General features: G+C 41.9%; 1 non-coding gene across 1 annotated transcript; it reads left to right on the forward strand.

Annotated features, from left to right (window-relative positions):
- The first annotated feature begins 13,644 nt into the window (after window positions 1-13,644).
- Window positions 13,645-13,751, forward strand: LOC128625887 (U6 spliceosomal RNA). The gene has a single exon (XR_008389750.1). It is a non-coding gene; the product is annotated as a U6 spliceosomal RNA (small nuclear RNA).
- The last annotated feature ends 2,123 nt before the right edge of the window (window positions 13,752-15,874 follow it).

Below are 15,874 nucleotides of genomic sequence, written 5' to 3' on the forward strand. Positions count from 1 at the left end.
CCCTCTACTCTAGAAGCGTTACCATTTTTAATGACATCCATAATAAATGTAAAAGTTGGCAAAGTTGTGGCTAAAACCTTGAATTTTAAAGACAGGGAAATCTGTCTGTACTTGGGCAAGTAAATTAACCTCAGTTTCCTGGCCATGGATAGAAATTATTAATCCCTCCTTCATTGGCATATGTCATGAGTAGTTAAATGAGATAATGCATTGAAAGCCCTCGGTAGAGTGCATGGCACACAGCAAGCACTAAATAAATGTTAGTGTTGTAACTGTTACTGAAGCTATTATTACATGAGCCCAACTTGACTTCAAATGAGCCCACTCATGCAACTCCAGGGGGGCCCTCCTGGTTCAGCGACCCAGCAAGGCTAGTCCTTACAGGGCCCAGTTTCATGCCATTTGTGTTGGTCAGTACTTTTCTTGACCTATTTTCTGGCTACAGCTTCTAGCTACAGGATTGCAACCACATCCCCTTAGTCTTTACACTCATTTCAGACATGACTTTTAAAACTGAGATTTTAGTAAGGTTGTTTGATGATGATATTAGGTCATAGAAAAGTCACCCTAGATGTTCTTATAATTTTCTAATAACTCACTCAGGTCTGAAGTGCTCAGGCCTCAGGATCCAGAGCAGTTAGGTCAGGTGGAGGAGGCCCAAACCCCAAAATTCATACCCCTGTTGAAAGGGAGATCTAGCTTCCTTCATACTCTACAGAAAAAAATTGAATCTTGGAAATCAAACGCTGATTCAATCTGAAATCTGAATCATGTTGCAATAAAGGGGGTTAATGTATATAAATTACATTAGATTCAAAACTATTTACATCTTTGTCAAGTCCAAAGAAAGAATTTCCCAGGGACAGACTTGTGCTAGTGTGTCATTTCATAAAGTTTATTTCAAAAGAGGCAAGAAATTGATGCCAATTGACAATGGATTTTCTCTGATGCAGAATGATACATATGGCCCCTCATAATTCTCATTTGAGGCACATACCAAACTTGGCCATTCAGTATATTTGAAAATCTGTTGCAAAATTAAACATTTGCTTTTTCACTCCTATTTGGCACCCCCCACCATTCATTTATTTGAATTTATGGAGCTCCTACTATATTCTAGCTACTATTCACTATGGTGAAGATAACATTAAACAAAGTGTTCTTTACCCCATTCTAGTGAGGAGACAGCCAATAATAAAACAAGCAAAATCCATAAAGTAGAAAACTATCAGAGAGTGGGGAGCACTAAAGAGAGAATTAGAATAGGAAAATTTAACAGAGTAACTGAATGTACTTCGTATAAAGTACAACGCGGTCTCTGAGGAAGCAAATGACAAAAGCCTTCCTAGAAGAGGAAAACAATTTAGATCCAAGGCTCTAGAACTTGAATGAACTTGATAGTCTCTCCCTTTTCCTCTCTATTTTACCACATTAAATTGTAAACTCCAAATAGCCAAGAACTGAATGATCCAGTCTTATGATGAGAAAGTGATTCCTTCAATTAAACCTTTACCTCCTTCGGCCTTATTAAAACTATTAAAGTGTGAGTCAGAATTTTAAGGAAATTTCTACCATCTATGCTTTGAAGAATGCTACCACTGTGCTCAGTTGCTTAAGTAGAAACCTGGGGTTCATTCAAGACTCCTGTATTTGGTCAAGATATTTTGTTTGGTAAGCTGGCTATTTTTTAAAAAATATATTCTAGTTAGAAAAAGAAAATTAAAAGTGCTCGCATTACCCAACTTAGCCTAGGCAACTTCTTCTTTTCTATCAGTCTTAAACTTACATATCCCTACCTAGAGGTATACAGGAAAACCTCATTTTATTTTGCTTCAGTTTGTTGTGGTTCACAAGTGTTGCTTTTTTTTTTGTAAATTGAAAGCAAGGCTCTCCACTAGCAAAAATATTACGATTTGCTTTATTGTGATACTCACTTCCTTGCAGTGGTCTGGAACCAAACCCACAATATCTTGAGGTATGCCTGTGTTCGTTAAGGGTAAGCCAGGCTAGGTTATAACATGTGAATTCCACACCGCAGTCCTTTTGTAACTCTCCTCCAAGTGGTGACTCAGGGATCCACATTCCTTTTATCTTACATCGCTGCCATCTGGATTCACTGCAGAAGGGGAAATGAGGGCCTGATCAATTGCACAAACGGTTTTATGGCCAACCCTGAGAGCAACACACATCATTTGTACCCTACTCTATTAGGTATTTTAGTAGAATCCAGTTATGTGACTCCAACCTAATAAGGGTTTCCAAGGGTGTCCAGGAGATGTAGTTTCACCGCGAGCTTAGGGAAGAGATGAATGACACGGTGAAGTCCGTGTTAGGTTCCCTTCTTTGAATGTAGCACAAAGTCTGATTTGCATTAAGCACTGAATAAATGTTGTTGGTTGGATGGAACCGGGATGGTTAGATTGTAACCTAAGGTCTTACAGCTCATAAAAGAGTGAACTACAATGAATGTATGTTAAATGCTTAGCTCATTAATAGAAAATTCCACATTAATTCACATGATGCCCTAGAATTGTAGGAAGAAACCAAAAATGCATTGTTCAAAAACAGACTAGATTAAGGATTCCTAGGAAATTCTTTTTACTATGTCATATTATTTCAACACAGAACTTTACTAGACAAAGTGACTCCTGCACTCCTCCCTCTGAATCACTCTGGCAATCACTTAGAGTTGTTTCAAAGATTGGGAAATTATTCTGAAGGCATCGTGGCCCGTTGAAGGCATTGACTTTGGCTTCCCTCACTGTCATTCTCAGTGTTGCTGTAAACCTGCTTTTAAGGCCCTGAAGTTGGGTGCTCTTGAAATGAAATGGGAAAACCTGAGTTTGTGGGTCAGTTTGGTCTGCAGGCCAGTCCTCCAGCCAAAGAGAGTGAACAATCCTGCTCTTGTGGCACCCTGAGCCTGCCAGGGGTGACCTTCTGGGCCAGGGTGCTGGAAGGAGCACATATTCTCTGAAATGACAATAAAGGAAGAACCAGCCCATCACCCAAGGGCTGGTAAACAGGCCTCTCTTTTCCCCTGGGACAGCCTCAGTAAAGCCCCAAGAAGGCCTTAACTCTGTCCTGAGATCTATGTATAGAGTCTCGTCTATCCCATCTCTTAGCTGAAAGTTAATTAGCCTGAAAATAGATAATAATTAGTCCTCAGTGCTAACTATACTTAGTTACTTATTTGAGTGATTATTTGATTAATGAAGTACTTCACTCTATAACAGAGGGCAAGGATAACGTCTGCTATGTCATTTCATTCTCTGGCACTTAGCGCATGGCAAAGAGCAGGTATATGGCAATATTAAACACAGAATGACTACAGACAAACATTGTCTCAAAGCTGAGACTTTCATTTTGCTTTGTTTTAGGACCATCTTCCCCAAGAGTGACTATTTTTCCTTCTTATTATAAACACAAAATATATATCAAGTGGCTTCTGCTCTTTTATTTTTGTGGTTTGCTCATTTATTATTATTTTTGTTGGTACTACTACAGATGTCCCCCATTCACCCTCTTGCCCCACCCTCTGCCAAGCCCTGGACCCCTTTACCCCCACATGTCCATGAATCTGAGAACCTTCAAGACAGAAGCCTCAGGTCAGCTCCTTCACCAACTTTTAATTTGGGGCTGGTGGTTAAAACTTCTCAGTTTTTGAATTGTTCACATATGTACATATTCTGGATTTAATAACCAGTAGGACTGCTCCACAAACCCAGGAGACAAATATTGTCATATTTAGATTTTTCACACAAAAGAAGTACCTTAAACAGACTGGGATTAGCAGAAAGTCCAGCATCTCTGTCTTGTGGCTGTCACCCCTTTACGACTTGTCCAAAATCTCAAACATTTACATAATCCAAGAAGAGTGGTCAGCCTGAGTTCCAACCCCAGGGAGAAGCATCACGGCCCGCCGCCAGCCACAGGGCCATGAGAGAGGCCCCATGTGTGCCTCCAGATGCCACTGCTGGGCGCTCTGCTCAGCCTAGACTGCCCCTTCCTTAGGGTTCCAGAATTGCAGCTCCTTGTGCTAATTTTCAATCCCTTGTGCAACTTTTCCCCAAAGATCCAGGCACTCAAGAAGGCTGCATCAGATTTCTGTATGTTTTTCCTTCCCAGGGACCATGCCATTTTATGTCTGGCAACTATTCTTTTAACCCTTGAAACACACAAGGTCCTCATCATTCCTCATTTCCAGCACATAAAACTACACATCACTTCTTATGATTGGCCACCCTGATGGTCTCTAAGGAGCTCTATTTCCCTCAGGAGGAGAGAACTACTGTGATGACTCAGGACAGTGCGGCCTCCCAAACTTTCTAACAGAACTTTCTGAAGTTCTTGGTAGAACAGAGAAGCCAGAGGCAGAGGTGGAGAAGCATGAGAAGACTATCGAAGAAGTTAAATCTCAGCAGATCATCCACTACACAGCTCTTCACACATCAACTGCATAGACAGATTCCCTACAGGCTTCCTTCACTAAATTGTACATAATCCAAAATTTAGGATACAATTTATGGTCAGAAAGAAAATTCAGAGGTTACTCTGTTGAGTTTTCTAGCTTCAAAGTGCTGAGTCTTTGCTGGACATTGTAGTAAAATAATTGAAAATTTTAGGCAAAATAATATCTCAGGTGACAGATTCCTGGGGTGGAGTAACAGTATGTTTGGGGAGGGGTGGGCACCAAATTTTTTTCTTGGGATAAGAGTCAGTTTTAGGGGTGGTGAACACACAATACACAGATGATGACTCATAGAATTATACACCTGAACCTATAATATTTCATTAACCAATGTCTCCCCAATATATTCAGTTTGTTTAAAAAAAAAAAAGAGTCAGTTTGGTTTTGGTGAAGCAGGTCACCTCCCGCACAAACACCGTGGCGGCCCCAGCTCTCGCATCTGACTCTTGGCCCCTTTTCAGGGCCCGTGGCTTGTCCTCCAGGCACTGCTGCATCCTGAGGATACCACCTGGCACCAACTCATTGCTGTAGGCATCTGGATGCAATAGGGGCAACACAAGTTCTCACTCAGAGGCCTGATTCATAGCTCTGTGACTGACCATCGGTAGACAATTTGAAAGGAAAACATCAAATGATGAGCAGGTGGGAGAAGTCAGAAGTTGTTAACTCATGAGACAAAACTTAGACCAATGAAAGTATGCAAAGACTTCCTACCCTCTCTGCAGCTGCTCTGAGAAGTGAAGAAATCAAGCATAGAAACCTTCGGGTGTCACAGAAATGGGCCCTCCTAGTGCCTCCAACCCTAGGACATCGGAGCGCGAGACCCCTGGGAGGGAGAGTGGCTGAGTGTCAGATTAAGAGCCTGGGAATAAAACCAACCTGCACTTCCCCCTGGAATGTGCCTTGCTGCTGAGTCATGCTGGTGAGGGGTTTTTTTTCTTGCATGATTTGGTTTTGTAACAATTATTTTAGTAGTTAAACAGCAACTACTACCTGTTTCTTCTTTTAGTCCTGCATTTTAACACACAGACAAAGAGCAGGCGCTGCCGGCCACTCCCTGAGGATTTGCAAAGGAGACTTAGATTGTGAGGGAGCCATCCACCCTCATTCTCCTTTAGTTGGTTACAGTGACTTGATTCAATTCCATTCCAAATCAGAAACTGCTGTGTACAGACACTTACCAGGCACTGCTAGGGTGGACAGGACAGGGAGGATGCAGCCACTGCCTGGGTGGGGTGCGTCATTGAGCAGGGCCACAGAAATGCAGACAATTACAATATGGAACAGAGGAGGGAGTGATACAGTGTGTCCTGGGTGAGTCAGGGAAGTCTGTAGAGGTGATGTTTTAGCTGGGTCTTGAAGGATGAGTTGGCTTTGAGGGCAAAACAAGAAAGGGCCAGTAGCCAAGAGTGAGCATTAACAAAGTCACAGTCACATCAAAATGTGTGGGTCTGAAAGGAGCCAGGTTGTGTGACAGGTCGGGGGTGGGGCAGGTGCTAGAATAGTGATGTTAGATAGGGGGTCTTTGGTGGGGTCCCTGGTAGTGGTAGGGAACTTGGATTCTTTCCCAGGATGTAGGCTTCAGGCAGAAATGCACTAGTACAGCCCACAATCTGGTCGCCCCCCAACTAACACTGAAGACGCCCGCCTTTCACAGGAGCCTGGTTCAGAATGGAAGGGATTTCCTCGGAGACCTTTGCGGCTGCTGCCAGAAATTCCCAGCATTCCACTCGCTCCTCAGAGGCCCTCTGGAAATGTGTGCGTGCACGTTCTTTGGAGCAGGTAACACATTAACAACCCCACCTCCCACTCACATTCCTGGATCTCAAAGGTAGGCTGTGGAGCTAGGCTGCCTGGGTCAATGGCCAGCCCTGCCTCTTGCACCTGTGGAACCTGCGGTGAGCTTTTTAACCTGAGAGACCAAGTGACAGTGAGGCGCCACCAGAGCGGAGGGTGGCAGAGTGCAGCGGCCACGTCACAGCTACATACCTTTACCCTTGGGCCCCGTTCACCTTGCCGGCGCTACTTCGCAGCGGACTGCTCAACTCAGCGTTTCTAGCAGAAATAGGATGTGAGCAACATTCGTAATTTTACGTGTTTCTAGTGACCCAATTGCAAATGTAAAAGGAAACAGTTAAAATTAATTTTAGCAGTATATTTTATTTAACCAACTAGATCCAAAAATATTGTCACTTTAATGGGTTATTCGTGTAAAAAAATTATTAGTGAGATTTTTACATATGCTTTGGTACTAAGTCTTTCAAATCCAGTATGTATTTTATTCTTACGGCACATCTCAATTTGGACCAGCCACAGTTTAAGTGACCACATGTGGCTTAATGGTCGCATGTGGCTAGTAGCTACCACGCTGGATAGTGCAACTTGAGAACCATGGTCCACATGACTGGACAGAATAATAACATTAGCTAATATATCTTGATTACCAGCTGAGACACCTTGGGCAAATTATTAAAATTGTGCCTGTTTCCTCCTCTGTATAAGAGAAGTAACGAAAAGTAGCACATTACTGAGCCTTAATTTAAGACATTATCAGAAGCCCACATATGGTTTCCTCGGCCTGGAATGCCCTTTCTTCTCTTCCTGAAAATCCTATTCAGTCATGAAGAACTTGTTCAAATGTCACCTCCTGTGAGAAGCCTGCTCACCTTGCCTCTTAGGTTGCGTTCGGTGCTCCGGGCCTGGTTCAGACTCTAACAGTGCTTCCGACGTTGCTTTATGATCGTTTCCTTCCCTGTCTTCTGGGTGAATCAGGCACGGATTACTGTACCCACTGATTCTAAGACACAGATTTTCAACCGTTTAGAATCTCTGAAATCAAGATTCATTTATATTGCAATAGGCAGTGGTTTTTTTTCCCTTTCTTGGTGAGACAAAAAAAGAATTAAAAAAGAATAATGGAATAATTGCAATATATAACATAGATTTGATAAATTTTAGTATTTGCCTTTGTGTCCTCAGGCACGGGGCTCAGCAAATGCCATAAATGTGTCGAATGTACTGACAACACTTATAAAAGTTTACTGCCATTACCGCACGTGTAAATTATTTGGCCAGCTGCCTCTGCGCCCCCCTGGATGGTAAGCTCTCCAAGGGGAGAGACTGGGGGCTCTTTCATAGTGAGGGGCTGGGCATCTTGCGAGAGGCTGAAATGGAAATACCTGGTTTTTTGAGGAAAATGTGCCCTTGAGTCACATGCAAAGAAAGAAATCCCACCGTTCTCATTACAGTGTAATTAGGCTTTAAAATTTCCTTCACTACGATATCCGATTACTGCACCAGGAAGCGGAGCAATCCAGCCAGAGCGTCGCGAGAAACGTGCACTTGTGGCATGGGGGGTGGTGGTGGTGCAGCGAGCATTCCCCTAAACGCTGCCTGTGTCCTCAGAAACCCCATAGGGCCCCGAACAGATTATCTTTCAAAGGACTCATTACAAGGCAAGAGCTTTTAAATCCTACATGTTTTTTTTAACAAAATCTTTTATGTTTAGAAGCTCCACTGTCAAATCATGTTCTTTCTCCCCAATTCATAATATGATCTACACGCAGACGAAAACATGCCAAAAGCCCTCTTACCGAGAGACTTCAAATCATTAGAGGGTTAAAAAATAATGCTCTGTCCAAAAAAGAGTGGAGGGGTGGGGATAGAAAAATAGAGACCTTTTGAAGAGTGTGATCCCTAAGCTCTACCCCATCAGAAACAAGGAATTTAAAAAAGCCAAGTATAAAATGTCTGGAATGCACATAGACTTCCTATAAGCAAATATTGAGTTTTAAGAATTTGAGGTTATCTCAGAGTTGTTGCTTAAAGGTGCATCTTAATGAAGGGTTAGAGGTTCTATCAGGTCACCGAAGGACTCAGTCTGAGGGCTTTATCACTCAAACAATTAAATGCACACAAACACCATCCCCCAAACTACCACCATTCTATCTTGGGGGAAATCATGTCCGTCCTATCTTTGGCAAGCAGGGCAAACACTTGAACTGAGCTAAGGGTGTGTGGTTTTACATTTTTTTTTTCCTGAAAAGAAAACATGTACAAATGCAGTTAAAGTAAATTGCTCCCCACCTTACCAAACACTCATGTTGGCTGAGGGCGTAGAGTCCCAGGCCTGGGCCTGGCTGGATTCAGGCTGCAGGGGCTCCTGGGAGCGTGGCCAGACCGAGCCCCCTTGACAGCTCCTGCATCCTGGAGTCTAAAGGGACCAATCGCAATGTTTTTTTTTTTAAGTATGAGCAGTTTATTTCAATATGAATTATACTTTAATAAAGCTGTAAAAAACTGCTCTACATTCAATAAAATCTCTACATTCCACTCTTTTAAGAAAAAGTGTTTGGGAACCCCAAATTGACCCCACCATCTCTCTCCTTAGGTCTCCTGGGATTCAATGTTGCCTCAGTAGAAGCCAGTATTGGTGGGCAATGAAGGACATTTCCACCCATGTCAACAGGAATACTGACTGGGTTGCAAAAACAACAACCCAGGACAACAGACTCTCACTTTTACTATCTTTGTGCTTCTGTCTTAGTAACGACCTTGAGAAGAATATCGCCAAGAGACTACAGGAATCCACTCATCCGTACACTGGAGAACAGAGGTAAGCCTCACTGAGCACACTGGGGTGGTGGCTCATATACACTGTGGGGACCTGCTGCGCAGTAGAGATAAAGTGCCTTCAACCATAGGAACTGGCAGGCACATAAATCTGGCAAGAGACCTGGGCAGGTGAGAAAGTGCAGCCAACACACACGCTTTACATAACTGAAACTTATGAGGGCCCCTCCCCATTGAGAACATTCACGTAAACTTCCACTCAGACAAACGGCTCCACAGAGTTACCTGCAGTGTCATTACCACTGAACAAGATAACAGCACGTTCCTGAAAACCTAAGCATTTACATAGTGTGAACTCTCTGATGTCAAGGGGGCATGGATTTATGGCTAAAAGATTTCTCTCATTCACTCTCTGCTTAAAGCCTTTCCCTACTGTGAACTCTCTGATGATTAACCGAGGACAGTACTAGTGGTAAAAGGTTTCCCGCATTCACTGCACTTAGAGGCCCTTCTCCAGTGTGAACTTTGATCATAACAAAGTCCACAGCTACTAGTGAAAGATTTTCCACATTCATGGCACACAAATCACTGTCTTCCAATATGGAAACCCTGGTCCCGAACAAGTAGGGGGTTGTGACCAGTGGCTTTCTTGTATTTTCCCAAGGAGTGATAACTTTTTTCCTTTTTAAAAAGTCATGCCACACTTAGGGATTTCACTTGGCCTGTCCCTGATGTGAGCTGCCTTTTGCTGGAGATGGCCTAAGGTGGTCAGAAAGTTGTTCCCAATCTCCCTGTAGGTAAAAGACTTCTGTGACACATGGAAATTGCGGCTCTTTGCAGCTCATGAAGCAATTCTCTCTCATGTCCTGCTCCTGGTGCTGGTGAAAACATGTACTGAAATAAGGCCATTTTCACACACCCTCACACCTCAACAGTTTCTGGCTGAGTGTGTTCCCTGTTGCTCAATGAAGTGGAAAGCATCTCTCCAGACTGACCCACACCTCTCACAGGGGTGGCTCCTCCGACAAGACAAAGCTGCCTTGGGATGCCTGCCTGAGACACTCTCACGGACACTCTGTTCAGTGGATACCTCCACATCTTTTGCGCCTCAGCAGCAGCCCAGCATCACATCAAGCTCCATGTGTCTCTGAGGCTCATCAAGGAGGCGTCATTCCTCCAGGGAGAAGTACACGGCTACTCCTCAAAGGTCACAACAACCTGAGGAGCCAGGCCTCTCAGCAGGGCCCCCACTACCGGACTCTGTGGGGGGAGTGCAGCTGCAGAGGAGCCCTGCCCTCATCCCAGCACAGTGGTCTCTGTCTGGGGCCCTGGCAAGGCTCACCAGGGCATCTCCGCCCCCAACCCGGCACTCTAGAGCCTCTGACCAGATGAGCCGATCCTGAGAGAAGTCAATCACACAGTATTTAACTTTCTGTTTTTCCTTCTCTTTCTTCTCTCCTCAAGTTCAGTTGAAATGAAATTACTCTGGCTAATGACTCTAAAAAGATCATTCAGTAGATGGTGGCCATGTCCCTCTTGAGAATACTCCCACCTTTCTCCTTTCTCCTCTCATATTAATGTATGCCCTCACAACGCTTCTTTCTGGAGAAGATTCCTGCTGTTGGATTGAAGCCCTCCTAAGTATGGCTACTAATGGGTTAGGCAGCTTAGAGCCATATTGATGTGACACATGCCATTTCACTTGCTGGTCCCAGTAAGAGTTTACGGTGCCCATCCAGAATTCAGGTGCCGCGGTCCAGCCGCAGCAGGGTCCAGGGATTCCTGAAGGTGGGTAGGGCATTGGCGATGGGTAAAAGATGACAACACGCCTCAAAGGACAGTGAAGCTCTGTTCTGTTCATTGCAAGTACAAGCAGGTTTTTATATTTTCATTTTAGGTAGCGACTAACATTTGCAGGTGTATAGCATGATCAGTTAAGCAGAAAAAATCAATACAAAGGTAACCAGGAAAAGTACAAGAATTTCTATAGTTTCGGTTATATTAAACAAAAATTGTTTTGACAAGGAGAACCATTAATCAGACAATTTGAAATAGCTCTATGTACAGAGTTTGAATGTCTTATTGTTTATTAAAGGTCTAGAATTTGGCATGGGGCAAAAGGTACGCTAGACCGAGCAGAGGTTAGGAAATTTATTATAAGGCTTTTGTGATGTTTAACTTAGCTATCTATCTTTCTGTCCAAAATGTTTCTCTATGTACTATGGACTCTAACTCCTTGGTAGTTGTTTGTACATGTTTAGTTTGTGGTATCTAACAAGCTTTTCCTGTTTCTTTAACTACTAAATTCTAATTAATATATATTCCTGTTCAAGGTAAAGGAGGGGCTGTTACTCCAACAACTTTTAGATATTCAGGGGCTATTTCATTAGAGGAGATTAACTTGAGGGAGTGCTCTGGGTAATTCTGGCTCCCTGCTACCTAATATTAACTTGTCCTGCATCTGCTTAACTGGGTCAGGGAAGGAAATATTCTTCCCCTTGGACTCACTGGATATTGTGGGCCTTTCCTCCTCTGGGCCCTCAGAGAGGGTATTATTTTGGGGAAAGGCCAAGGTGGCATAGTTCTTAGTCTGACCTAGTTGTTGATTAGCTCTGAGAATGGCCATCATTTCTAGGAGATTCCAAATTATCAGAAAAGTAAATGTCAGAATACCAAGAAACAGCAAGAACAGAATCAATACCATATATCCACTTATGCCACGTCCGCCTGGCTGGAACACGCTTCTGTGAAGTCGTAGTCCCCATGCTGTGACTTTGTCAGACGACATGGTTAACATTGGACGTGGCAGGCAGGCTCCCACAGACCCGCAGGGTGAGAGACATGGACCATTGCAATGAGGCAGGGCCTATAGCAGAGGTATGAACAGACCTCTTAACAGGAGGAAGGAGGAGCTCTTAACTGTCTTCATAGTAGCTACTCATTCAGTGCTTGCCGTGTGCAGGCATCTTCCATACATTATTTCATTTCATTTTTACTTAAGGGCCAGTTGCCAGTTTTGACTCCTGGGGAAGGTGGACTCACCATACCCGGCATTCTTTCTTGACAAGCTCTCTTTACCAATCAATCCCTTTCCTCTTAGTCTAGCTGAAACAAAGCTGAGACTTTTTTCTCCCTACAAATGACTTTACTGGAACTAAGGAGGAAACAAGGAAGGACAGTACAAAAACACAGAAGCAGATAAGTTTACAGAGTCACAGATTTCTTATCTAGCAGAGCTTCCTGGGGAATTGGCTTCCCTTCCGCCTGCTGCACCCTCCATTAAGAGCCTCGATTGTTTGTGTGCAGTAAGATAAACACATTTCCAAAGGAGATGGGCCCCTCTCTTCGAGAGGGAGCTTCTTTCTCTCCATCCTGCTCCACTCTCTCCGCCAAGGTCCCACACTAATTAAGGAGAACATGATCAACATTAATCTAATACATCTTTAAAAAATCTGGTAATACTATGTACCCAAATTGAGGAACATACAACAAAATAACTGATGCGTAGTCATCAAACGTATTGAGGTCAGGGAAGTTAAGGAAAGAGAACTGCTTCAGAAGGAGAGACTAAAGAGATGTGACACCAACATTCAATGTGTGATTCTAACGTAGCTCTTTTGCTTTAAAGGATATTACTGGCAAAGACTGAATGGAGTCCAAGGATTAGATGATATTATTTGACAAGTGTTACTTTCTTGATTTTGGTAGTTGTATTGCTGTCATGTTGGTGGATGTCTTGGTTTATAGAAAAAACATACTAAACATTCACTAGTGATAGGACTTCATGTTGACAACTTATTCTCAAGTGGTACAGGAGAAAAAGGTTCTTTGTACTTCATTTGCAACTTTGCTTTAAGTTTGAGATTGTTAAGAAAAATTTTCAAACTATTATTATCCAGCAATCCCATTTTTAGGAATCCATTCCAATGCTACACAGTTGAAAATACTGAGAGAGAGAGAGAGAGAGAGAGAGAGAGAGAGAGAAACACCAGGCTGTTAATATTTTTGTCAACAAAGATGAAGCAACTCAAATAACCATCATTAAGTGACTGGTTGTGTAAACTAAACAAGTCTCAAAAAAGGAAAAATATCTTTATGTACTGCTATGGAGTAATCTCCAAGATACAGCAAGCAAAAAAAAAAATCAGAGAGGAAAAAATGTTCATATATATATACGAATATATATATACTTTCTTGCATCTTCATGTAATCTTTCTTAATTCCAAATGTCTAACTGAAACTATAAATGGTCATTCTCCGAAGCATTTGAGAACCTGCCTCCTGTCACTTGTCATCAGTTTTGGCTCAAATAAATTCTTGTAAAAATCATCCACAGGTTTAGATATTTCTTATGTTTCAGATATATATATCTGAAAAAAGAAAATATGTATCTGTATGTGTATATAACATTTTAAAAACAAGCAATAGAAAGATAAATCATGAAATTTAGACATAAATAATTACCTGTAGATATAGGAGAAAATAGGGTGAAGCAGATATGAAATAGAAGCTAGACTACTTTAAATATATTTTGTTTTATAGATTTGACCTTGGAACCAAGTATTTTATAAAATTACATTTTAAAATTATATTTAAAAATTACAGTGCTTGCTTCGGCAGCACATATACTAAAATTGGAACGATACAGAGAAGATTAGCATGGCCCCTGTGCAAGGATGACATGCAAATTCGTGAAGCGTTCCATATTTTTAAGACAACCAACTGTATGGGAAAACATATTTGCCAATGATACCTCAGACAAAGGTTTAATCTCCAAAATATACAAAGAACTTACACGACTCCACTCTAGGAAGACATCGAACCCAATTAAAAAATGGGCAAAGGACTTGAACAGACACTTCTCTAAAGAGGACATACAGAATATCCAGAGACACATGGAGAGATGCTCAATATCGTTAGCTATCAGAGAGATGCAAATTAAAACCACAATGAGATACCACTTTACACCAGTCAGGATGGCTATAATAGACAAAGCAACAAACAACAAATGTTGGAGAGGGTGTGGGGAGAAGGGGACCTTAGTTCACTGTTGGTGGGATTGCAGACTGGTACAACCATTATGGAAAACAGTATGGAATTTTCTCAGAAAAATAAAAATTGACCTGCCTTTTGACCCAGCAATTCCACTGCTAGGATTATACCCCAAGAATCCTAAAACATCAATTTCAAAGAACCTATGCACCACAATGTTCATAGCAGCACAATTTACAATAGCCAAGAGTTGGAAGCAACCTAGGTGCCCATCAGTAAATGAATGGATCAAAAAATTGTGGTACACATACACAATGGAATTCTATGCAGCAGAGAGAAAGAAGGAGCTACTACCTTTTGCAACAACATGGATGGAACTGGAAAGCATTATGCTGAGTGAAATAGGCCAGGCATTGAAGGACAAATACCATATGATCTCACCTTTGACAGGAAGCTAAAGAATAAAACAAACAAGCAAACAGAATAAAAACAAAGACGCTGAAATAGAGAACAAGTGGGCAGCGACCAGAGGGGAGAGGGAAGGGAACTTAAGGGGTAAAAGGGGGAGGGATTTTGAGGAACAAGTATGAAAGACACAGAGATGAGGACTGGGGGGGGGGGGAATGGGAGGGAGGGGGGAGACTGGGCGGGGGGTGGGATGGGAGAAATAGATAAAAAAAAATGTACTTGAAAAGTAACTAAATAAAATTTAATATTAAAAAAACAATTTAAATAAATCTCTGCTGCAAAGTTTAAAAAATTACATTTAATTTTTGCTTTTAAAATGAAAATAAAGGAACACAAAATGAAACAAATGATTCTATATGTGCCTACAGTTTGCATAGCCACGCAGAGGGAACTTCTCCCTGGGACTTTAAAACCAGAGCTTCTACAGGCCCCCAGGGAGATGTGCCCTGGGGGCAACAAGAACTAAAACAAGAACAAAACCCACACAGACTCTTTTCAGAATCATGTTGCTGGTAGAAGTGTTGGTAGTTTTTCTGAGATGCATGCGTGTTGTATGATAGAACAAATTCATACTTGTGTGATAATGTATCATTTCCAGTATCTTTGAAAACTAGAATTCTCAACTTAGGGAAAAAGGAAATACAAAATTAAAGAAGTTAAGCAAAATCCCTGTAATCCTGAATCCGAATTGGAAATATTCATATGAACTCATGATATATTTCTCTTAAGAAGTAAACATATTTCCTGGCTCTGTCTACTAAAAAGGCCTAGAAATGAGTAAGCAGTTAGCAGAGTAGCCCCAGGCCCAGGCCCAGAGTGAGCTCCAGAAACACCCTTTCCCACTGAAAGGAACAAGGCTCTTTGGAGAAACAGCTGATTCCATATTTAGAGCAGGAAATGCACAAAATGTGCCTGGAACATCTCGTCATACCAGATTTTAAAAATGTTATCAAAGACTACTAGGATTGCATCAAAGGACCAGGGAGCGAACTTTAAGAGGCTCCACTGGTCAAAACGGACACTTTGAAAATCAATGATTATAGTAACTGCAATAAATTCAAATGCATCAAATATGTTTAAATTCATGAGTTCACGTTGCGTCTGAAAGGTAATAATAACTTGTCACACTTAGAGGAGTGCAGTAAATCAATTCTTTCCTTTTTCTTTCTCTTGCTTTTTTTACATAAACAATTGCACTGGTTAACCCAGCAGAGTTTCTTTTCCCTTTATAGAAATAGTGCAGCTAATAAATGAAGAAGTAATGATAAAATGAGGATATCATCACCACTATTTTGCAAATTCTAATGAGTTAATGGGTCCAGGAATTAATTATCAATAGCTGCTAGTGCCACAAAAAGAGAGAAACCAGATGTT

This window comes from Artibeus jamaicensis, unplaced genomic scaffold (genome assembly GCF_021234435.1).
Source record: "Artibeus jamaicensis isolate MK-2021 breed Jamaican fruit bat unplaced genomic scaffold, CSHL_Jam_final scaffold_1019, whole genome shotgun sequence".
NCBI classification, from domain to species: domain Eukaryota; kingdom Metazoa; phylum Chordata; class Mammalia; order Chiroptera; family Phyllostomidae; genus Artibeus; species Artibeus jamaicensis.